Below are 24567 nucleotides of genomic sequence, written 5' to 3'. Positions count from 1 at the left end.
ATATTTTTTCAAAAAGAGAGAGTGGCATGGTCACTAGAAGGTCTGCCTTAAAGTCAGGAACACCTGGGTTCAAGCACTACCTCAGATATAGCTGTTTTGCCCTCGGCAAGCCATTTAACATCTTCGGCCATTGGGAGACAAGCTGCTGGTCTGCATGGGTGGAGGGAGTTTCCGGTCCAGGAGTTCCTTGTGATGCTGCTGATTATAGTAATAATTTGTATCTATATAGTGTTTTAAGTTTTGCAAAATTCTTTGTATAAATAATCTCATTTGATCCATGAATTCACAGCTCTAGACAATAGAAAAGAACACTTGTTGTGTAAGCAATCATGAAAAAGTCTAACTGCCCAAGAAATCTAAAGGTTTTCTTCTGAAGCCAATAGGTTTTTATCAACTATATCTTTAATTTGATAGTGACAAATTAAATACTGGGTTAATGTCTATTCCATATGTTGTATGTGCCCAATCAAAAGTTCAACTGGGGAACCCAAATGGTTAAAAACATTCAGTATGCTTTCAGCTCTATCTCATTATGACAATTAATTTTTTTTGTTAACACTGGAGAGGGGGCAAAAAACCCCTTACGTCAACCTCATCCACTGCCAAAGTTGACATTTGTTTTTCATTAACTTCACATCTCTTCTCTTCTAGGCTTACCATGAATAGCAGTCGACTCCAGAGGCTGGGTCTGTTTTATGTAAGCCTTCCATTGATAAGGATAAGAGAATCTCCCATCTAAAGTGGAATTGTTCTTTTGGGAATTCTTTCTCTTGGACACTCATCTGCATGCTTCACAATCAGAGGTCTTAGAATTAGTTCCATCCTCAGATGAGAATTGTAGAGCAGGCATTGCAGCTCAAACACACAGTACAGACAAAGCCGCCTCTATGCTTTAGAGGAATGAGCTGTTGCTGCCTTCAGTATGTTCTCCAGACTGTGAGATGGGGCTCAGCTGGGTCATTGGGCTTTATAGTGAGATTTCTGGGCAGGGTATGGTACATTTGGTTCTGAATGAATATCTGCATTTCAATTCCATTTATTTTCCTGAGAGTGGCAGCTGCTTCATAAGGTCATAGGTTTAGAGTTGGAAGAGACCTTAATGTCTAGCTCAGAGGTTTCTCGCCTTTTTGTGTCAACGACCCTTCTGGAAGCCTGGTGAAGCCTATGGACCCCTACTCAGAATACTGTCTTTAAGTACATAAAATAAAATAGTCAGGATTACAAAGGAAACCAGCGATATTGTAATATATAGTCTGTAGACAGAAATACTGTATTCTGGAGGTAGATCTAATAGTCATAGAAATTTTGAAGAAGCGATGAGTGTAAATGATACTTTTGAGATATTTTGAGACAATTATACTGAGATATGAAAATATCTGTGATTTCTATTGCTCAGAAAGTCACAGGAGTTGCTAATATTATGGTGGCTTGTTGCTTACATTCATAATTAAAGAATTCTCAGCACCATATGGAACTTTTACAAAAATTGACCATTATAATAAGGCATTGAGATATTGACAAAATGTATAAAGTCGGAAATAGAAAACGCATACTTTATATACTATAAAGCAAAAGAAATAGTAATTATTTCAGAGATCACAAAACAAAAGACCCAGACTCAAATAGAGACTTAACAATGAAATCCTAGATAATGAGTGGCTCAACAAACAAATCATAGAAAAAATCAATAAAGATGATGGTGAGATCACATACCCAAATTTCTGGGATGCACTTACTGTGCACAGTTATGCTAACAATGCTGAGAACATATAACTGAAGGAAGTACTAAATTTCAGTTAGAATTTAGTGAAAATAAAGATATAATTCAAGTTCATAGACCCTCTGAAATCTATCCACAGACCCTTTGAGGATCCATGAAGTTAAGAACCCCTGATCTAATCCAATCTCATTTTTCAGATAAGGAAACAGTAGCGACTTGCTTAAGAGTATATAGCTAGTAAGTGGCTGGACCAGGACTTAAGCCTTGGTGCTCTTGACTCCAAGTTCAGCATTTTCCCCAATAGACAATCTTACTGTCTTATCAGTCTGATATTAACCCATAACAGTGTACCAAATGCCCAATAAAGGCTGGCTTCTGGAAGCATCTTTGAGGCAGAGGCTGGGGTGTGAGGAGACAGGAATGGAATGAGACCTGAGGAGGGAAGGACAATAGATAACCTCTCATAATCATCACATCACTGAGGACAGGGAGATGTGATGGCATGTGATGGAAAGAAAAGCGGCGATTCAGGGAAGATAAAGGAGCTTGGGATAATAATATTATTAGCAAGAACTATAATCCCTTACATTTTATACAGCTTTTTATCTTTCAAAGCACTTTCATGTATAGATTGATTATTAGTGTTTGTAGATATCATATAGGCATAATATATGCATGTATCAAAACATATATATAATGATGTCTGTACATAGCATTAATGTAGATATCTAAAGATAGTGATATCTGATTTCTTTTGATTTTTGCAATAACCCTATTGCAAAGGTATCTATAGACATCTCTCTCTCTCGTACACACACACACACACACACACACACACACACACACACATTTCTTCTCTTGATCTGCAACAACCCCATAGGGGTAGGCAGGGCAGGTAATATTTCAATGTTCTATATGAAGAAACCCCGGCTCAGAGACATCAAATGAATTGTCCAAGGTGACATAGCTAGTATGTGGCAAAGTTGGGGATATACAGTTACCTAGACTAACATTCTCATCTGTCCTGTAGGAACCAATGAGGAGCAGACCTAAGTAGGATTTCCCTATAAAAGCAGACTGACGACTAGAAAAATAGAGAAAACGCCGATTATGCCAAGGGCTGGATGAAAGAAAGCAGATGAGCTCAGTGGGGCGTCTCAATATAATGAGGTAAAACAGTAAAGAGACAAGGTCAATGACTCCACTTGGTTGAAGCCCTCAGAGCTCTCCTGTTTGGTGCAGCTGTGATTCAAGGGCAGGTTATATAAAGATGGAAGATGCTGCTGAAGGTCAGGGACAGCCACCAAGGCAACTAGGGCAACACAGGCTGCTGTAGACCTTCAGATGCAGAACAGAGGCCTCTGGCAGGACACCCAGCCCCCAGCTTCCACACACAAGAAATCTTGCCTAATCCTCCCTAATCTTAGAGCCTTCCCTCCCAGATTATTCCCAATTTATCCTGTATACCTATCTTGTTTGTATGTAGTTGTTTGGATGTTGGATCCTCCATTAGATTGTAAGCTCTTTGAGAGCAGGGGCTTTATTATTATTATTATTATCATTATCATTATTATTATTTTTGCTTTTCTTTGTTTCTCTAGCCCAGAGGTTCCCAAACTTATCTGGCCTACTGCTCCCTTTTTAAAAAATATTATTCAGTGTGCCCCGCCCCCCAGAAATCTTTAATCTTTTTTTGTTTTGTTTTAGTTTTATTTTTTGTTTTTTTAATTAAATTTTTAAAGTTTATTTTTAGTTTTCAACATTCATTTCCACAAGATTTTGAGTTACAAATTTTCTCCCCATCTCTTCGCTCCCCCCCACCCCAAGGTGGCATGTATTCTGATTGCCCCTTTCCCCAGTCTGTCCTCTCTTCTATCACCCCCTCCCCCCATCTCCTTTCCCCTTACTTAATCTTTAACTCTTTAATGGTTTTTTTTTTAAAATTGCATTATTTCAAAAAATGTAATTTTTTTTAAAAGGCACATTTTAAATTTAATATTATTGTAAATTTGTGGCTTTTTTCCTACATTGAAATTTTGATGACACAATATTGTGTCATGTAACTGTATACTATCATATTGTAAAGTCATTACATGCACATATTCCTGCATGATGCATGCTGGACTTCCCGACAATGTGGGACACACTCACCTGCCAGCACTTGCTTGTTAAGACCTGTCAGTGGACTTAACCACCGATGGGTTATAATTTGCATTTTGTGTGTTTATTAAGAAAATAATGTAATCACTACAATTTTAACTCTTACATAACAGCTGAAACATGTATGAACAGTTCTTCAAAATTTTCTTTTCTTTTCTTCTTTTGTTGTGTTTCAAACACCATCTTATTTCTATTCAATGCTCCACCCCAGTTGTACCTGAGGCTACTACCAACCCACTGGATCATTCCAGGGCCCCCCAGGGCCCTGGATATCACCCACTTTGGGAACCTCTGAGAATGCCTGGTACAAAATAGGTGCTTAATGACTTGACTTGAGAGTAGAACTTTTTCTTTTAGTACAAAGGGAGAGGGAAAATGTGGTCAACTGGAGCAGGTGACACTATTTTTCTTTTGTTGCTTAATTAGCAGTGGAGAGAGAAGGTGACCTTTTTCTCTATCTGAAAAGGAATTAGCTCACAGACCTTAACCCCACAAAGAGGCCGATAGGGGGTAAAGTTGATAGAGCGCTAGGCCTAGGGGTCAGGAAGATCTGAGTTTAAGTGTCTTGACCCTGGGCAAGTCACTTAACCGCTGTTTCCTCAACTGTAAAGTAGGGAAAATAAGAGCACCTACCTCCCAAAGTTGTTATAAGGATCAGATATTTGTAAAGCACTTAGTACACTGCCTGGCAAGTAGTAGGCACTATAGAAATGTTCATTCCCTTCCCCTTCCCCAGGAGGGCAAATCACAACCAAGTGGAAGGATCCTATCTTGTTATTTGAACTAGAGTATATATAAAGAGGGAGCTATAATTCTAGCTTGTTTCCCCTCCTTTGGAGGAGAGCCTTGGTGAAGCTGAGGGAACACAGTCGGGTTGGTATTAATAGAATCCATAATGGAGACATGGAATTTTCTGTGTTAGGGCCTCTCCCAGTTGGTCCCATTACTTGCCCTTAGACATTTGTCATATGTCATATTAGAAGAAAGGACCTACATCCTGACATTTATCAAGGTGGTGTGACTGTCAATCCCTGGTCACAGGATTAAAGAGAGACTCTTTCCAAGGCCATGTATGATGTGACCCTTAGATTAGTCCAAATAAAGCTTTTAGATCCTGCCCTTGAGTCTAAATCTATAATTTCACTTTCCCTAAATCTTTCCTTTGACGAGGCACATCTGGGACTCGCTATAGCAGAAGGACAAATAGAAAGAACGTTTTCTTAAACCATCTGTAATTCACAAACACTAAAAATGCCGGTGGTGTAATTACAGTGAAGGTATGAGGAGCCAAGGCAAATTTCTCTGGATTCATTTCAAACCCAGGCTGCCCTGGACCAGCATAGTAGAACATGTCCTGATGCTTTAGAAGCCATTCTCAAGGCTGTTCTTGGCCTTGCATCTCCTTTCCAGAGGGGCGTGTTCTACTGCCAGGGCAGGCCATGAATCTTCAGATGCATGGGGTCTCTTTCTGATCCTAGCTGGGGATTTAATTATTTCTATGGATTATTGGCCTTTGGCTTTGAAAACGACATTATTACCATGTGGGATTGAATATTACATAGTAACTTCAGCAGCCCTTTCCACATTCCAAGCATGTAAAGACCTTCTATTGGCTTCAGGACATTGTGTTTGTACACCATTTAGGTGTTCATTTTATTTCGTTTAGCTGAGGTTTTGTTGAATCTATCAGCAATTGGTTTTTTGTTGTTCAGTCCTTTCAGTCATGTCCAACTCTTTGTGACTCCATGTGGGGTTTTCTTGGCAAATATACTAAAATGACTTGCCATTTCCTTCTCCAGCTCCTTTTACGAATGAGGAAACTGAGGCAAACGGTAAAGTGACTTGCCCAAGATCCCACAGCTAGTAAGTGTCTGAGGCTGGATTTGAACTCATGAAGATGAGTTTTAGAGACCCAGTTTATCATGGTCATTCGAAGGATTCACTTTTTCCAAAAGTTTTAGAGCTGAAAGGGACTTCAAAGAAGAAATTGAAGACTAAAGAGATAAAAAAGATTTGCTTTAGGTCACACATCTACTAAGTATGAGGGATTACATTTGAACTCAAGTCCTCTGACTTTTTATATTCTCCACATCGCAGTGATTTCACAGGACCTGGAGATCCTGTGAAATCACAGGATCATAGTATCACAGATTTAGAGTCAGAGAAAGGACCTCAGAGGCCGTCTGGTCCAATGCCCTATTTTGCAGATAAGAAAACTGAGGCCCAGAGATATGAAATGACTTGCCCAAAGTTGAGCAACTGTTAAGTGCCAGGGCTGAGATTCATACCCATTTACCTCCAGCTCTAAACTCAACCCCCTACAAACCTGCCAAATCGGAAACACTTTCTAGCATGGATGAACAGAGCAGGTAAGGTACTTTACCAGTCGGAAAAAGCAATGGAAAAGAAAGCAAGATGAGGCAACTGGCACATATAGCTTAAAATAAGATGTCCTCTGCCTGAGGACATGATATGTGACATGGTATCTCTAACAGATTCTTCATTTCAGATATCATAGCCAAGGGTGGACCAATGGAAAATAGCCAACCCTTTCTTTGCTGGCTTCAAGCTGAAAAAGGGAGAGAAGGGGAGAGAAGTAGGTCACTCAAACCATATTGTTTTCATTGGCACCTCTCGGGTGCTTCTCCTGGCCAAGAATCTTGCTACTGAAATGGAAGACAACAAACAAGGAGCCACATGGGGGTGGGGGGAGGTTGGATATGGGGCCCAACTTGAAAGTCAGAATCAAAACGGAAGTCACTGTGGAGGGAAAGGAACTGGTTCCTGACCCAAATACGAACATCTGGGAGCACACCAGGCATGCAGAAATGCAATGACACCTGTGTAGAAAAATAATTTGATGGCCCAGGGGTTACTGACACTGGGCCGGGAGTGGAACGCTTGGCTCTTTTTTGGAAAGAGAATAGTGACAGGACTATTATTGAGCAATTGCTGCTTCCCAGGGATTACAATGTGGCTCTGTCAGAGGGGCTAGATGTGTGTTTTCTTTCTTTCTTTCTTTACAATGCCTGCTGAGTTTGGTCTGTTGCACATTCAGTCCTGGAGGCTCCTCTTACTCTTCCTGTTTTGCTTCTGGATCACCAGTATCTGTTTCCTGTGTGCTCTTGCTTCCTCCCTGGATTTTTGACATCAATATAGCACTTGACCTTAAGAACTGGAGGGGAGCGGGGGGGACGAGAGGGGAAGCAGTAGAGTGACTATCGGCTTCTAATCTTGGGGGAACGAGCACGCTGAATTTCTTTGAGACAGCCAAAAATGCTATGGCAGGTCAAGTAAACAGTGCCTGAAGATTTTTTGGTTTGGCAGCTTAGGGAGTAACTTCTGGAAGGTCTGAGAGAAGAATGTCAGAGAAAAAGTGACAACGCAAGAAGGATGCCTTGGGTACCATATCCCACCCCCCTCCAGGAGAGTGGTGAGGGAATGCATGGACGCTCATTTGTTAGGTTCTTTTCTTTTCTATAGCAGGGGCCCTTGCAAAGTTCTCTGTAGCTATTGATGGTGGATTGTTAGAGAGAGATTTGTGACTGGGAAGTGAAAAGCTTTACTGGGCATTTCAATAGGCAGGCATCAAGCTCTATCTGCCACCCGTGTGCCAGGCACTTGACTAGGTACTGAGGATATAAAAATCGTAATTAAATGTTTCCCACCCTAGAGGAATTTATAGATGCCGTTTTTATGATTCTGTGCACAGATACTTTGTAAACACTAGAATTCAAGACATAATGACATTATGACATTTCAGACATAATTAGATAAATGCTTAACATGACCTTTCTTTGGTTCTAAACTAATAGTTTCCTTGAGCCTTTCTCAGTATTTACTTATAAAACATCCTTAGTTGGTCTTTTGTTTCCTATGATCACCCTCCTTTGAATTTCTGTGGTCTGTGCCTCCAGATTTAGTTCAAACTGAAGTGGAAAATACAGTTTTATAATATTTGGAATCAAAAGATTGACTTAGTATAGGTTTGTGCTAATGGGCTTTTGAGTAACAGGGAAGCTTGCCAGGTCAGTGCTTTTCAGGACCCAAGTGGATATCAGGAAACATTTTTTTTTCCTCCCATGAATTTTCATGCAGGTTCCTGTAGAATATTTAAGACAAACAGCCAAAGTCTCTGCAACAGAGAAGTTCATTCAGAAAACCGAAGAACTTTGGCAAGTTTGTGGATCACTGTTATTCTTCCTTCTCTCCTCAAAAATAGGCCACTTGAAATTGTAGATGCTCATATTGAGAGATTGGAATGATTCTGGAGAAATGACCAGGATTTTGTTTTGTTTTGTTTTCTATCTATGGCCTTCCAATTCTGGGCTCCCTTTCTCAGTTAAGTTGTAGTCAATAAACATTTATTAAGTGTTTACTATGTGCCAGGCATCGTACTTTAGCACAGTGATGAGGAAAGAAATATGAAAAAGACAGTCCCTGCCCTCAGGGAGCTAATGATCTAATGAGAGAAGACAGCATATAAAAGAAAGCTGAAAAAAGTGGAGAAAGTAACCCAGCATAGAGGCATGATAGGGAAGTCAAATAAATCCAAAATGAGTGCATCTGGGTGGGAAATGAGGGGAGGTCTCTCCTGTGCCGTCTTGTTTAATGAGGGTTGAGGAGTTCCTAGCTATGTCCTCCAGTTTGATGGGCAGAGGGTACTGATGAGGGCTGAGTACCTAGGCAAATTGGATCACCCAGGATGATGAGATTTCCCAATGATAAGGTTCCTGGAGGCTTGGTAGAGAAGTCAAGGAAATACAAGATGAATGCAACAGAATGAGAAATGAAGGAAGCTTCTCTCTATTCCAGGAAAAGTCCAGATCTATGGATTTTCTTTTGTTAGGTCATCTTTGCATTCTATAGAGTGGAAAAAAAAATTAAGCAAACTGTCAGAAAAAAATCAATCACCTTACCCAAATATTTAAGGTGTAATATTATAGTTTAAAAAGACCTCAGAGAGTCCAATCCATACCAGAATTCCTTCTAAAACCTCCCCAACAAGATATCATCCAGATTCCATTTGAAAATTTACAACGCGAAGAACCGTGGTGACCCTTTCAGGCATTGCAGTCCCCTCTGCTTCCTTCCTTTTTGAGTCCCACTCATCATGTTACAGAATCTTTCTCTAAAATTTTTTTTCTAGAACACTATTTTGGAAAGCCTGTTACATGACTTCAAATATAACTAGTGAAGCTCTTTGCACATTTCCTTCAACTGGGGTTCATTTCTACTTGTTGGTTCTGTTGATAACATGCCTGCAGTCCTATAATTTATTTTTATCCATGGCACTAAGTTCTTCATCCAAAAGAGATAGCCCAAAGTCCAGCTGTAGGGGGATCAGGGAGTCAGTGAGCTGAGGGATTGCTCTGAGTTAGCCTTCTTAATGAGTTCATGTAGAACAGAATTGTCAAACATGTGTCCTATTTGCAAGTCACAGAGAGGCTGGATGAACTTGCCAGTCACCAAACTGTTCAAAGAGACTGAATGACTCTACAGCCTCCTCCCCGCTGGAAGATAACTTGACTCTTGCTATCTGTTTCTCAGATTGGCCAATTCTTCCCAGAACCTTCATTTAAAAAATATTTTATTTTCCCCTAATTATGTATAAAACTATATATATATGTTTTATATGTATATTATACATTATATGTATATATGTATATACATGTATATATACATGTGCAATTATGTGAAACATTTCCACCATATATAAACTTCTATTTCTATTCCCCAATTATGTGAGATAACTTTCCTTTTCCTTCCTTCTCCCTTTCCCCCTCACATTCATTTTTCCTTCCCCTTCCATTCTTCTTTTAAGATCATCAAAACACAACTGAACCACTTAGTTTGGTTGGTCCTTTAATTAATCCTTTGATTAGATTCCCTCTATGATCCCTGATGATCATAGAGTTCTGAGGGGACACACATATCATCTCTCTATATTAGAATGTAAACAGTTTATCCTTATTTAGTCCCTTATAGTTGTTTGCTATTGTTTACCTTTTTATGTTTCTCATGACTACTGTGTTTGCACTTCAAGATCTCTATGCAGTTCTGGTCTTTTCATCAGGATTGCCTGGAAGTCCTCTACTTCATTAAAAATCCATTCTTCCTTCCCAGCCTACTCTCCAACTGTTTTTCTGGGTAAATTATTCTTGGTTGTCAACCTATATCCTTTACCTTCTAGAATATCATATTCCCAGCTTTGGAATACAATATTTCTAAGCTTGAAATGTTGGCTGCTAAATTGTGTGTGATATAATTATAGCTCCTCAGTACTTAAATTCTTTCTTTTTGGCTTCTTGTAGTATTTTCTCATTGACTTTGAAGCTCTGGATTTTGGCTGCAATGTTCCTGGGAGTTTTCATTTAGGATTTCTTTCAAGAGGTCACTGATGTATTCTTGTTCTTTCTATGTTGCCCTCTGGTTCTAAAAGGTCTGGGCAGTTTTATTTTGTGATTTCTTGAAATATGATGTCTGGGGCTCTTTTTTTTGGTCATGGTTTTCTAGTAGCCTAAAGATTCTTAAATTTTCTCTCTTTATTCTGTTTTCCAGGTTAGTTGTTTTTGCTGTGACACAATTTTCATTTTCTTCTTTTTTTCAGTCTTTTGATTTTGTTTTAATATCTTTTATTTCATAAAGTCATTTTATTTTATCTGTTTTAATTTTCAGAGAGTTTGTTGCTTGGTCAAGATTTTGTACTTCTTGTGCCAAGCTGTTAATTCCTTTTCCATTTCTTTCTTCCACCACTCTCATTTCTTTTCCATTTTTTTCCTCCAGTGCTCTCATTTCACTTATTAAAAATTCTTTTTTAAACATTGAAAAATTTTTGCTTCATCTCTTCCAGAAATTCTAGTTGGATTTGTGACCACACCATGTTTTCTTTTCATTTTTTGGACTCTTTGCTTGTAGGTATTTTATAGTCAGTTTCTTCTTCTGGTTTTGTGTTTTGAGCATCCCTGTTACTATAATAGCTTTTCATATAGGATTATTTTTTTTTCATTCTTCTAGTCTACTTCCAGACTTCAGACTTCATGTTAGAGTCAGGCCCCATACCCTTTTGGAGAAAATATCTGGGCTACTTGTGCTGCTGTTTTCTTGGAATAGTGAATGTTGTGTTATTCCAGGATCTCAGGGACAGTTTTTGCAGGGGTCTTACAAATTTTCAGTACTTCTGCAATGGTCTGGTTCAGGGCAGAGTCTTAATATTAACTTCCTGGCCTGAGTTCTGCAAGTTCCTGACCTGGGTTTGGGTCTGAGCAACACACCTGTGTTCTTGGCCTGGTTGGGGTTCCAGTAGAATGCTGTTGGACTTAGCTACAATCAGCCAGCTTGGGAAAAAAAAAAACCAAACTACTGGTTTAGAGGGACAGGATAGCAGGTTCTTCTTTGGCAGCTACGTTCACTACTTTTTAGTCACAGATCCAGGACTGATTGAGAAAGAGACATGTGCCTAACAGTGGTGATCCAAGGTGAGGAGCAGTTTTGGTCCCTAGTCTATGTACAAAGCAAGGAGTAAGAGCAGAAGTAAATAGCAGCCATGTGGCTCTGACCCCCAAGAAAGGAGCAGGGCTCAGTTCTAGCTGCTAGACCAGTCTGAAGTATTCCAAGGAATAACCATAAAAGAAATCAAACTGTGCATACCCTCTGATGTATCCCAAAGAGAATTTTTTAAAAGGGAAAAGAACCCATTTGTACAGAAATATTTCTAGCAGTTCTTTTTGTAGGGGCTAAGAACTGGAAATTTAGGGGATGCCCATTAATTGGGGAATGGCTGAACAAACTGTGATATATGATAGTAATGGAATATTATTGTGCTTATAAGAAATGACAAGCAAGACGATTTCAGAAAAACCTGGAAAGACTTACATGAACTGAAGCAAAGTGATGTGAGTAGAACCAGGAGAACATTGTACACAGTAACAGCAACATTGTATGTTATCTGCCTCCAGAGAAAGAACTGATGTTGTTGTCTGAATACAGACTGAAGCATATTATTTTTCCATTCCTTCCTTCCTTCCTTCCTTCCTTCCTTCCTTCCTTCCTTCCTTCATCCATCCCTCCATCCCTTCCTCCCTCTCTCCCTCCTCCCCTCCTCCTTCCTTCCCTTCCTTTCTTCTTTCCTTCCTTCCTTCCTTCCTTCCTTCCTTCCTTCCTTCCTTCCATTCTTTCTTTTCTTCCTTCCTTTCCTTTTTTCAAGTCTTCTTGCACAAAATGACTAATATGGAAACAGTTTACATGATTACACATGTATAACCTATACCAGATTGCTTACTGTCTCAGAGTGGAGGGAGGGGAAGGAAGGAGGGATAGAATTTGGAACTCAAAACTTTTTTTTAAGAAAACAAGAAATGTTCAAATTTGTTTTTTACATATAATTGGGGAAAAATAAAATATGATTTAAAAATTAGAAATAAATAAATAAATAGGTGTTTATTGAGGGAAAAAAAGAAAGATGGGATCAGGCACCTCCACATAAAAACAGGCTGAAGTGAAGGAAGAAAAATGCTTTTAGATGGCCTTTGAAAGTACTTTCAAGCTCTCATTCAGTGAAAAGGCCTTCTTATCTGTGAGAAATCAGGGGTAGCAAAATTCCTGCATGAGGTTTAGTCTGTTTTTTTCTTCTGACAAAGCTCTGTCCCCAGACTCTGAATTCTGCCTTAGTTTATCTCTTCATTCCCATCCTTACCCTTATTTCCAACTCTTGGGACAGAGAAGAAGAAAAGAAGACTGGAGAGGGCCTTAATAGTGTCCTCTTCTTTCCTTTTTTTTTTTTTTTTGAGTTTGGGGAATCAGGTTTTGGTTCTGACTCTGCTCCTTACTATCTGTATGACCATGAGCAAATTATTTAATTTCTCTAGGCTTCAGTTTCCTTATCTTTAAAATGGTGGGGTTGGGCTAGATGATCTCTTTATGATCTCTTTCAAATTTGAAATGTATGATTCTGTAACCCTCATTTTAGGTAAGTTTGAGAAAGGGAATAATCAGCTTATTAAAGTAGGAAATGTTCAGAAGCCAGAATGGGAAAGCTACTATGTATTATAGGTGACTAATTACCCTCTCAGGGATATGATATTTTAGGAGAGACTTTTGTCAAAATTTCCTTCGGGGTCCCAGAATTTAAAGTGACATTCCTTTTACAGATTTTCTTTTTGTTTTCTATTTTCTATTTTTCTATTTTCTTTTTGTTTTCTATTTTCAATCTCTCTCCCCTACCTCCCACCCCCACTCATTCCAGGTGTTTTCTCTTTAAATGAGTGTATCATTATAGATATGGAGCTAGAAGAGACCTCAAATGAATCCCCTCATTTTACAGGAGAAGACATTAAGGCCCAGAGTTGTTAAGTAACTTTCCCAAGGTAACACACCCCGTGGCAGAGTTGGAAATCACACTCAGGTCATCTGACTCCAAATCTAAGCATTTTGAGCATTTGATACAGCAGAGACTATAAAGTGGGAAAAACTATGTGACTGCCTTAAAGGGCACCTCTCAAAGGGTTGAAATAGGACCAGTTATCAAGGACCTGAAGCCAAACACTTTTCTGTACCAAAGTATCACAGAACCATAGACTCTCAGAATCCCAGCCTTAAAAGAGACAGCAGAAGCTATCTTGTTCAGCCTAAATCTGAGCCAGAATCTCCTCTACAAAATTCCCCCCAAGGGGGTTACTTAGCCTTCACTTGAAGATCTCCGGGGAAGTGAAGCCCACCCATCTTTTCCAAGGCAGCTCATTCCCTTTTTGGATATCTCTAATTGTCAGGAAATTTTTTTCTTACTTTGAACTGAAATCTGCTTCTCTCCAAGTCCCACCCATTGCTTTTTGTTTTACCTTTGGGGAAAGCAAGTTAAATATCTCTTCCATATGGCAACCCTTCTGAAAACAGCTATCATGTCCTCTTTAAGTCTTCTCTTCTCCAGGCTAAACATCCTTGTTGTTATGTCATGATCTCTATTCTCTTCACCATCCTGGTTATGGTTGTGTAGAAGGTCTCTGGTTTGTCAATGTGTTTCAAAAAAAAAAGTGCAGAACTCACACAATACTCTAAATGTGGTCTGAACAAGGCAGGGAACAGGGATTCTATCTAGACACTATGATTCCCTTAATTCGGCCTAAAGTGTTTTTTTAATACTATGCAGTAGGGTGCTAGTAAATATTTAACAGTTGGTTCTCTTGGAATGTATGACAACACTTTTAAGTTTAATCACCATAGTTGACATTTCTCCTTTCTTAAGTCTAGACAATCAACAAAACAATAAGTCACGCTCTGATTTGTAGCATTTGCGCTAAGAATTCAACAGTCAGCTCTCTAACCAACATCCCTCCTCCACCCCCACCCATGCTATGTTGAACAGTAGAGTACCTAGGCCAGGTCCCTTTTTTACTCTATCAGAGACCTATCTCCAAGATGATATTGTCCCAATACTCTTTGAGTCTGGTCATAGAGTTAATTTTGAATCCATCAAACTACGAGCTTCCCACCCCTACCTCTTCCTCTTTTCCATGAAGATAGCATGAGAAATTCTGTTAAATGCTTCAGGGAAATAGGGTTATACTTTGTTTACTATATCCCCTTGACCCACCTGTCTAGAAGTTCTGTTAAAAATGAGGTGAGTGTAGCATGACCTGTTCTTGATGAATCCATACTGGCTCTCAGTGGCTACTACTCTCCTAAATATTCACAAGCCATAATTGTAAAGCACTTGGCACAGTGCCTGGCACATAGTAAGCTATTATTATCATAAGTATTACTAGTGGTTTTAATACATTCTAGAATTTTGCCAGGGATTAAAGTCAAGCCCACTAGCCTATTATCTTCAGACTCTGACCTTTTTTTTCTTTTAAAAAAACTGGGACATTTGCCCATCTCTAGTGATCCATTCTGTTGACTATACAGGTCAAGATAGATAAACATGAAATAGAAATGCTACATGTTTTGAAATCTCACTGCAGAATGAATCCATATCCTACTACTGACTGATTTTTAAGTTAACCTTGAGAGGAGCTTATGTTGCCCTTTTCCATTCCTCCAACTCACTTGGCCTTCTCAGTCACCTTACTTCACCTCTCTCCAAATTATTTGCTAGCTCCATATTCTCTCTGCGCCACTCCCCACCCCCATGATTTTGATGGACCACAGTTGCCAGGCCAAGCTCTTTCCCTCCATTGCTAGTTCAGATACTGTGGAGAAAAGGCACACAGAGTTGGTAGGAGTTTACCACAGGAATGTAGATAGAATGATTACAAATTTCATCTGCTCCATTGTTTCTTCCAGTGAGGAGAGGAAGCGTGCTGCGAAAAGAGCACATATATGTAACGGTGTCACAGGCAGGATGCTTGCGAGTTATTATTTATGTGATCATGGGTGAGTCACTGGACCTTTCTTATCTACCTCCCAGTAAGGTTATATGCATGGTCAGGGAAAGCCTGTTACGTTACCTATGGCTCCAGACCTGTGATTTCATTAGCGGAGGGAATTCTTCAGCAAAGAAACTTCCTCTACTGCTGTAGAACAATAATTATTCTGCAATTTATAATCTTAGAAAGTTTCCAGAGGTACCAAGGAGGTCAATGACTTGCTGACTTGCACAGGGACATACAGATAGAATGTACCAGATACAGAAGTCAAGCCCACATCTTCTTGGCTCTAAGGCTAACTCTATTTACTGCCTTGCTGCCTAAAGCACATTGCATTAAGCAATCAGTTAACTAGTATTTATTAAGCACCTACTATATACAAGGCATTGGTATAAATCCTGAAGATATAAAGAGAGGCAAAAGACACTTCCTGCCCTCAAGGAGCTCACAGTTTAATGGGGGAGAAACCACGAAAACGACTATGGACAAGCAGATGATATATAAGATAAATTGGAAAAAATCAACAGAGGGAAGGCACTAGAATTATGAGGGATTGGGAAAAGTTTCCTGTACAAGGTCTGATGTTAGCTGGGACTTGAAGAAAACCAGGAAAGCCAGGACAGAGAAATAAGAAGGAAGAGTGTTCCAGGCACGGGAGAACAGTCAGTGAAAGTGCCCAGAGTCTGGAAATGGCATGTCTTGTGCAAGGAATAGCAAGGAGACCAGCGTCACTGGATAGTAAAATACCACATAAAAGTGTAGGTATAACAATAATAATAGTAATTGTTACTAAAACAACTCTGTAAGACTACAAGTTGTAGAACACTTGACAATCTGCATCGGTAGAGGGGTTTCCTCTTTGGGAGTTCCCTACATCAATAACATCAGAGCACTGGAGAAAAGCTGATGAAGATGATGATGATAACAAATATTCATAATCTCCAACTACATGGAATGAATAGCTTTCAAAATATAGAGATGTGGCAGAGAAGAGCAAAATTATAAGGGAACGGGATAAGATGCACTTGTTGTCATTCTAATTTCAGAAAATACCTTTCATGAGCCAATAGTGAGCTTACATCCTGATACTTTTATTCAACTAGATAAAGTTATTTAATCCATCTGTGAGATAGCATGTAAAACATTAAACACAAAAGAAAAAGAGTGAAATGGCAACTTATCTCAGAACCATTTCTATGTGAATCCCAACAACAACAAGATGAGAACAAGATAGCAATTTAAATAAATAAGTATACAACTCTCAGTATATGTTAGTCTGCCAAGGAAGAATAGAGACTCAAGGAACTGAACTTGAATCAGGAGGTCAAAGAGAGTCAATGGATGAAAGTGATATTTACAAATATCTTGATCTTCTCCAGATGTGACCATACTGATCACAAAGTTATTAAGGACAAAATTATGGCTACATATGTCAAGAGACTCAGCATTTTGAAGTCAAAACTCAATGGGTAGAATATATTCATAATACAGATCTTAATGTCCACTGGAATAATAACATGAAAGATAACAGATTTAGAGAGTATCTAAATAAGATGCCCAATATTTATCTTTAATTTATCTTTCTTGATCATGCATACTTGTTACAAAATTTTTTCCTTAATAGTGGAAAGAGAGAAAATAAATACTTACTAATTGAAAAAAAATAAAAAATTTGAAGTATCCAAATAAAAGTTTAGATAAGAATAATCAAATATAGAACTCAGTACCTAAGGCAGCTGTAAAAAGATGAACGTTTGCTCATCAAAAATGAGGAAGAGTATTGAGAGACATCCTTAGGTTATATGTTAGGCTAAAATGCAGAGAAATACTTTCAGAACAGATAGATATCACTTCATAGAGCAATGGTACAAGCTGATAATAGCTATCTCTCTGTCAAATGTAACTCATATTGCTTTACTAGCAGATGGAGTCTATGAAACTGCTGAGGTCTAGAAATGGAAACCAACGTCTATCCTGGGACATTTACATGAACTCAACCAACAATATGTCAGGGAAGATGTGTCGAACAAATAGCTGAGTCAACAGACTTGTTTACAGATACAGATAGGTTCATGATAGCAACACATGAACATTCATTGCTAACCATCAACTATAGAAAGTTCATCCTCAAGGGTCCCAGATTTAATAATAGCTAGCATTTATATTGTACTCAATATGTACCAGGCAATATGCTTTTAGAAATATCATAGCATTTGATCTTTACAACAACCCTAGGAGGTAGGTGTTAGATTATCCTCATTTTATAGCTGAGTTTAAGTGACTTGTCCTAGGTCACTCAGCTAGTAGGAGTATGAGGCTGAATTTGAAATCACGTCCTGATTCTAGGACCAGCATTCTAGCCACTATTCCACTTGTCTCTGCATTTATAGATCAGTGAAAGCAAATGGTAGAAACTATAATATATTACTCCAAAGCTCAACAATTTAGCATTTACCGAATGCCTAGAAAGACAGAAGTACACGGAGTTATGCATCAAAAGCTCACCATTCCTCATAAATTAACACGTAGGAAATTCCCATGTTACAAATAACCCCCCCTAATATCCTTGAAAAATCAATAAATAAATGATATTGGAGCACAATCGCAGACACAACAGTGTCCCATAATTGTTTAGATGTAACATTGGGCCACAAAAGTTGAAAAACAGCATTTTAAATGGATATTGCTATATAAAGTACTCATAACCTCCGGGCTCTCTGGAATGAAGAGTTCTCCAAATATAGACACCCAATGGAAGAAATCAAACCATATGGGAACAGGAAGAAGTACTTATCATCCTGTTGCCCTATCTGCTATTGGAGTTATCCCAAAGATGCTTTCAGGGAGTCTCCAGAAGATGAACTTGCATTCCAACATTGTTATTCAATTTAAAAAAATTATTTTGCCCATCTGTTCAATAGCTTGCCCACCCTTAAACATAAATGAATGCTTACAGTCCTAGGACTGTTTCTATCTCAAACATAAAGATAAGAAGCATGTAATAATATTATCATTATAAATACTGTGATTATTTTGGCCACATACAGGCAGAGGAGTTGACCCTTTCTATAATGTGTCACAGGAAGACCCTAAAGGCAAAGGGTTTCAGACAAGATAGGAAGGATGCCTCCAGCTGGGATTAAAATACTCCTCAATTCTGATGTCATCAGCTTTTTGACCTGATAATTTCTTCATGTGGGTGGGAAAAGACAGATACAGAATGTTCTCTATATTCCTGTAAAAAGCTCCACTCTCATGTTATTGGCTGATGTTCATTCAGATGGGATGTGGAAGAGCTCTGATTTTTGTTTTTTAAAGACAAATAACACTTCACCCCCCAATTAATCAACTAATACGCTGTCTTGCACATACACTGTGTTGAACCTGTAAATGAGTCTATCTGATGAAGTAGGGGAGGTGGGATTCCGCGTTGTTTTTCAAGTTTCCATACTTTCTTCATTGCCAATGTAAATCAAATTAAGACTTTTAGGAGAAGTGTATGAAAAGCAAAGTGAACTCAAGAGCTGAGGCATGTCAAGTTAAATATGCATCTGAGTAGGGGGAGGAAGGCGTTTCAGCAACTATAAATGTCTTTTGTAACAGGTATTTATAGTCTGCATACAAGCTGAAATCATTACGACGCTCAGCAGTAAAAAAAAACATACTAGATTTTAATTGACTGATATTTTAAAAACTCCTTCCCTTTTATTTCTTATTTATATTTTAATTTATAATTTAAAAAATTAGACTAGGGAGCCAAATAAAAACATTTCTAACAGGAGAAAGATTTTGAGACTCTCCTGAGAAAATCATCTATGCATTGTGTTTGCTGGCTGGGTTAGAGAATATGGTTTTCACAATGAATACTTCTGAGGGATGAATGGGACAGCTAGGTGGTGCAGTGGACAGAGCACTGGGCCTGGAGTTAGGAAGACCCAAGTTCAAATCTGATCTCAGACACTTATTAGCTGTGTGACCCTTGTCAAGTCATTTAACTCTGTTTTCCTCAGTTTTCTCATCTATAAAATGAACAGGGAAGAAAATGGCAAACCATTCTAGTCTCTTTCCTAATAAAACCCCAGATGGGGTCACGAAGAGTCAGACCCAACTCAGCAACAACAATAAAAGGTATGCACAAAAAAGAGAAAGGTCTATAATTTTGTCAGCCTACCCTGGACACGCAGACACACACACACAGACACATGGACACAGACACACACACACAGACACACGGACACACACACACACAGACATACACACACAAACAGAGCCTTCGACTAATCTAGCCAATCTATAACCAAATAGATAAATTTTCGGCAATTGTCTATGACACATAGAATTTAGGTGACTTGTCCAGGGTCAAGTAACTTGCCCAGGGTCACACAGCTATTAAGACTTGGTGGCATGATTTGAAAACAACCTTTCTGAATCCAAACCCAGCACTCTACTATACTATACTGCCTTTAATTCTAAAATATAGCTTGTTTTTAAAAAGACAGAGAGAAAAGGAAAAGAAAAGGAACAAAAGAAAATAAAGGGAAAAGAAAAAGGTCTTAGGGGGTAGGGAGGATAAGAGCTAGCTGGATGAAACATGATTAAAATTATATTTGTTTACTTCCTTTTGGTTTCTGTTGAGTGTCTAGAACCAGGTTCCCAACCCATCAATTAGTCCATCTTGGCATTCTGCCTGATTATTCGACTAGGTACTGCCTCTGGTTCATCATCTCTACATAATATAGTGCATTTGGAGTCAGAAGACTTGGGTTCAAATCCTGGGTCTTTGACTTTGGGAAAGGTTACTTAACCTCCTTGTGCCTCAGTTTCTTCATCTGCAAAATGAGGGGATGGAACAGTTGAGATCCCTTCCAGTTCTAAATCTATGAAAACTGAGGTTAAAAGTCTCTACATAATTATGTATAGGTCATTAGGATGATTTTTTTCATAACAAGTTAAATAGTTTATCAGTAATTTTTCGGAGAGTGGCAATCTAGTATAATGGATAGAGCTGACTACAGAGTGAGGAAAACCTCTATCCGTGTCTTGCCTCTGACACATACTAGTTGTGTGACCCTGGGTAAGTGACTGTGCCTCGTGAAATTCTTTTAAGACTATAAATTGCAGAGAGAGTTCAGATCTCCATTGGCAAAGGAGGTTCCCAGGCATATATTGGGATTATTCTATGCTGAGAAATCACATATTATTAAGCACCTACTATATACGAGGCATCGGGCTAAATCCTGAGCATATGAAGAAAAGCAAAAAACACTTCTTGCCCTCAAGGAGCTAGAAATATGTCAGTATAAAGAAACAATAATAAAACAGTGAAGAATAGCCAAGTTGGATATTTCATAGGAGACTTAGCAAAGTCCTTCCATCAGTTGAGTCATAGAATCATAGTGTATCAGAGTTGGAAGGAATTTTGCATATTAAGAGGTAGCAGGTACAGTGAAAAGGTTGCCACATTTAGAGTCAAAAGAACAAGGGTTTGAATCCCAGCTCTATTGCCTTTGTAACCTTGGGTAAGTCACATAACTTTATTCTAGACCTCAGTTTCCTCATATGTAAAATGAGAGGTTGGACTAGATCGCTTCTATGGTCCTTTCCTGCTCTGATTATGATCAAATCATCTAGGCTAACAGATGAGGACACGGACATTGGAAAAATGGTGGAGATAGATACGATTCAATTCTACAAACATTTATTAAACAGTACTATTTGCAAAGTGCTTACTACTGGGGATACAAGGACAACATTGAAGCAGTCCCTGCCCTTAAGGAGTTTACATTCTATAGTGGGCAGAGGATTCTAATCACGACTAAGTGACACAGTGGATAGGGGGATGGGCTTTGAATCAGGAAGACCTAAGTTCAAATGTGACCTCAGACACTTATGAGCTAGTAACTAGCTAGACATTTACTAGCTGACTAGACTTACTAGCTAGACACTTACTAGATTTGTCCTAGGCAAATCATTTAACCTCTGTCTGCCTTAGTTTCCTCAACTGTAAAATGGAGGTATTAATAGCCCCTACCTCTGAAGGTTATTGTGAGGATCAAATGAGATAGTTGTAAAGCCCTTAGCATGCATCTAGCACATACTAGGTACTTAATAAATGCTAGTATACTTTCCTTCTTTCAACAGGCTAGCTAGCATTCTCTGAAACTCTTACAGAGACTGTTGGGAGTAAAAATGGTCTAACTGAAATAAGAGAATGTTGGAGGGCAGAAGCATTAAGATGTACGACATTGATCATTTAATTTACATTAAAGTTTTATTTGGCATTGATTATCCAGGAATATTCAATGATGACCAGTTTTTGTTTTTGTTTTGCTCTTAACCTCTCATTTCAGAGAATGCTAGTGTCTTTTCAGGGAAGACCTCTCCAAAGGCTGTCAGCTGTAGACAAAAGCTGAACTGGGAGTCCTTCAATCTGAAGATCTAGGGAGCTTTTGTATCCTAAGTCAATCCTGAAAGGTCAAATTGTGCCAATTTCTCATCATTGAGAAAAATAAGATTTCCACTGCATTGAACCAATCACAGGTGTGAAATGGTTTTAAAAGGCTCTGGGGAGCAGGAATGGGACCTCAAAACTTTTCCAAGCCAAGAAGGTTCTGGGACGTCCTCCAGCTTTTGTATTTTAAGTGTTTAAATATTCAGGGACAGAAAAGTCCTGTAAGTCATTATTATTCAAATTCTTATCAAATTAGAAGGAACATCCACAGAAATACAATGTTCTTGGCAATCATCCTTTCGTGGGGACCCACAGGCTTTTTTCTTATCACTCTCTTCTCCTTTGTGCCTAGAGAATGTTTTTAGCATTTGGGTGCATCAGGTCAGGAAGCAATAAAAAGTTTGTTGGGACTAACTTGTGGGAAACAATTTGGGACTTTAAGAGAGAGAGAGAGAGAGAAGACTCTCTGATATGAACTGATTATATTCCTTCTGCTTATGCCTGCGTTCATATCATGGGGTAAGCAATAACTCCTTTCTAACAGAAAAGCATCATAGGCTTGTGGATAGCACATGGATTGGTTTCAAGTCTGGCCTCTGACACATCCTGATTTTATGATGCTTCCCCAGGAGTTTCTATACTGATGAAAACAGGTCCAGATCAAGAGGGAAGTAGTGTGGTCCCAATCAGGGCTGTCCAACCTTATATTTTTATTGAAACAATAGACAATATATTTTGATTTGCCATTTTAGTGAGAGCTCTGCCATAGCTCAGCTTCATTTTCTGAAGCATTTATGTAAATTTCTATGCTTGTAGGTGGGCTGCAGAAATTGCACTGCATTTTGGACAGCCCTGGTCTAAATAAAGCACAGGAGAAAGACTGTCCCCTTTACCACCTTCATGACCTTGGTCAAGTTACTTACTCTCTGTACTTGAGTGTCCTCGTCTGTAAAATAATAGCATTGTACTAGATGAGCTTGAGGTGCCTTCTATTTCTAAATCCACAATCTTATTATTAATTCTATTTCTCCTACTATTTAGAATAATAATTATTTATATTTTCCAAAGTAGGTGCGATATGTCTTGAAAATACGGGGTTAAGAATTTTATTTTGTTGCTAGTCTCATTGAAGGAATACATAAGTGCACGTGCTCACACACACACACACACACACACACACACACACTCACAGCGCACACACATAGCAGCTGGTAGAGCAGCAGATAGAGCACTGGGCCTGGTAGACTCATCTTCTTGAGTTCAAATCCAGCCTTAGACACTTACTAGCTGTGTGACCTTGGACAAGTCACTTAACTCTGCCTCAGTTTCCTCATCTGTAAAATGAGCTGAAGAAGGAAATGGCAAACCTCTCCTATATCTCTGCCAAGAAAACCCCAAATGGGGTCATAGAGAGTCAGACATGACTGAAAAATGATTTTAAAACTACATATATATATATATATATATACATATACACACATATATGCATATATACACACATACTTATGTACATATATATCACATAGTATATATAGTACATATAGCACATAGTAGATGATATAGTTATATATGTATGTGTATTGTATATATGTATGTATGTATATAATATATATATGTATATATATTGTCTACTGTGTGCTAAATCCTTATAATATTATCTCATTTGATCCTCACAAGAGCCCTATGAGGTAGGGGCTGTTATTATCACCATTTTACATTTGGAGAAACTGAGGCAAACAGAAGTTAAGTGACTTGCTCTGGGTCGCATAGCTAGGAAGTAACTGAGATCAAATTTAAATCCGGGTCTTCCTGCCTCCGGGCCGGTGCTCCATCCATTGAATGTATGAAGCTATTGAACTCTAAGGGAAAAGGAAATTTAAAAAAAATTGGTGTAGTGGGCAGAAGGACTTAGGCTCAGGGCTTGCTTCTGAGACCTGTGGCCTATGTGACCACGCATTTGACCTCTGAGTGCTGTAGGCAGTTCTTTGAGATATAAGTTGCAGAAAAGGTGTCAACCTGTATTGGTAAAGGAGTTTCCTTACCTGGGAGTTCCTTGTGTCAATGAAATCACAGGTCCAGTCACTATCTCTATTAATGAACTGATCTAGGTTTAATGAATGGCGTTCTTGTTGAAATTGTGATAAGCATCACTTTACTGTGGAAAGAGCAATCATAAAATATCAGAACTGGGGAGGGACCTTGGAGATCATTTAATCCAGGCATCAGCAAAATACAGACCCCAGACCAAATCTGACCGTATGGCCTTCAGGCTTTCGTACAAAAATGTGCAAACCATTCTTAGCCGGAGGGCCATACGGAAACAGGCAGCTGGACCTGATTTGGTCTGCAGGCTCCTTATCTATTCTAGTGCCTTTATTCTACAGATGAAGGATACTTAGAGGGGTGGAGAGATTTGTCAAAGGTCATAAGCAATTTGTCTGAAAGAAGATTTTAATGAGCTGCAAGGCTGATATGAGCCAACAGCACATCAGCTGGCAGCTAAGGCAATACGAGGCTGGCCAAACAGAGGCACAGCATCCAGGAATCAGAGAGCGAGCATCTCGCTGGGATGGACAACATCTGAAGCACTGGGGTCTGTTTTAGGTAAAATAATCATAAACTGAAGACTCCAGAGAAGGGCATGCAGGATGATGAAAAACCCCAGTTTATGCCAGATGAAGACAAAATGAAGGAAATGCGAATGTTTAGCATAATAGGAGGAGTTGGAGGGAGGAGGACATGATAAATGGCTTGAGGTATTTGAAAGGCTCTTTGAAAGGGAAATGGTCAGATTTATTGTGCTTGGCTCCAAGAGACTTGGCTCTAGGGAGTTGCCAGTGTGCAACTGGCAAGGTGGCAAATCTGGAAGTCTT

The sequence above is a fragment of the Trichosurus vulpecula genome, chromosome 6 (genome assembly GCF_011100635.1).
Source record: "Trichosurus vulpecula isolate mTriVul1 chromosome 6, mTriVul1.pri, whole genome shotgun sequence".
Lineage (NCBI taxonomy): Eukaryota > Metazoa > Chordata > Mammalia > Diprotodontia > Phalangeridae > Trichosurus > Trichosurus vulpecula.
Note: the sequence above shows the minus strand (reverse complement) of the source record.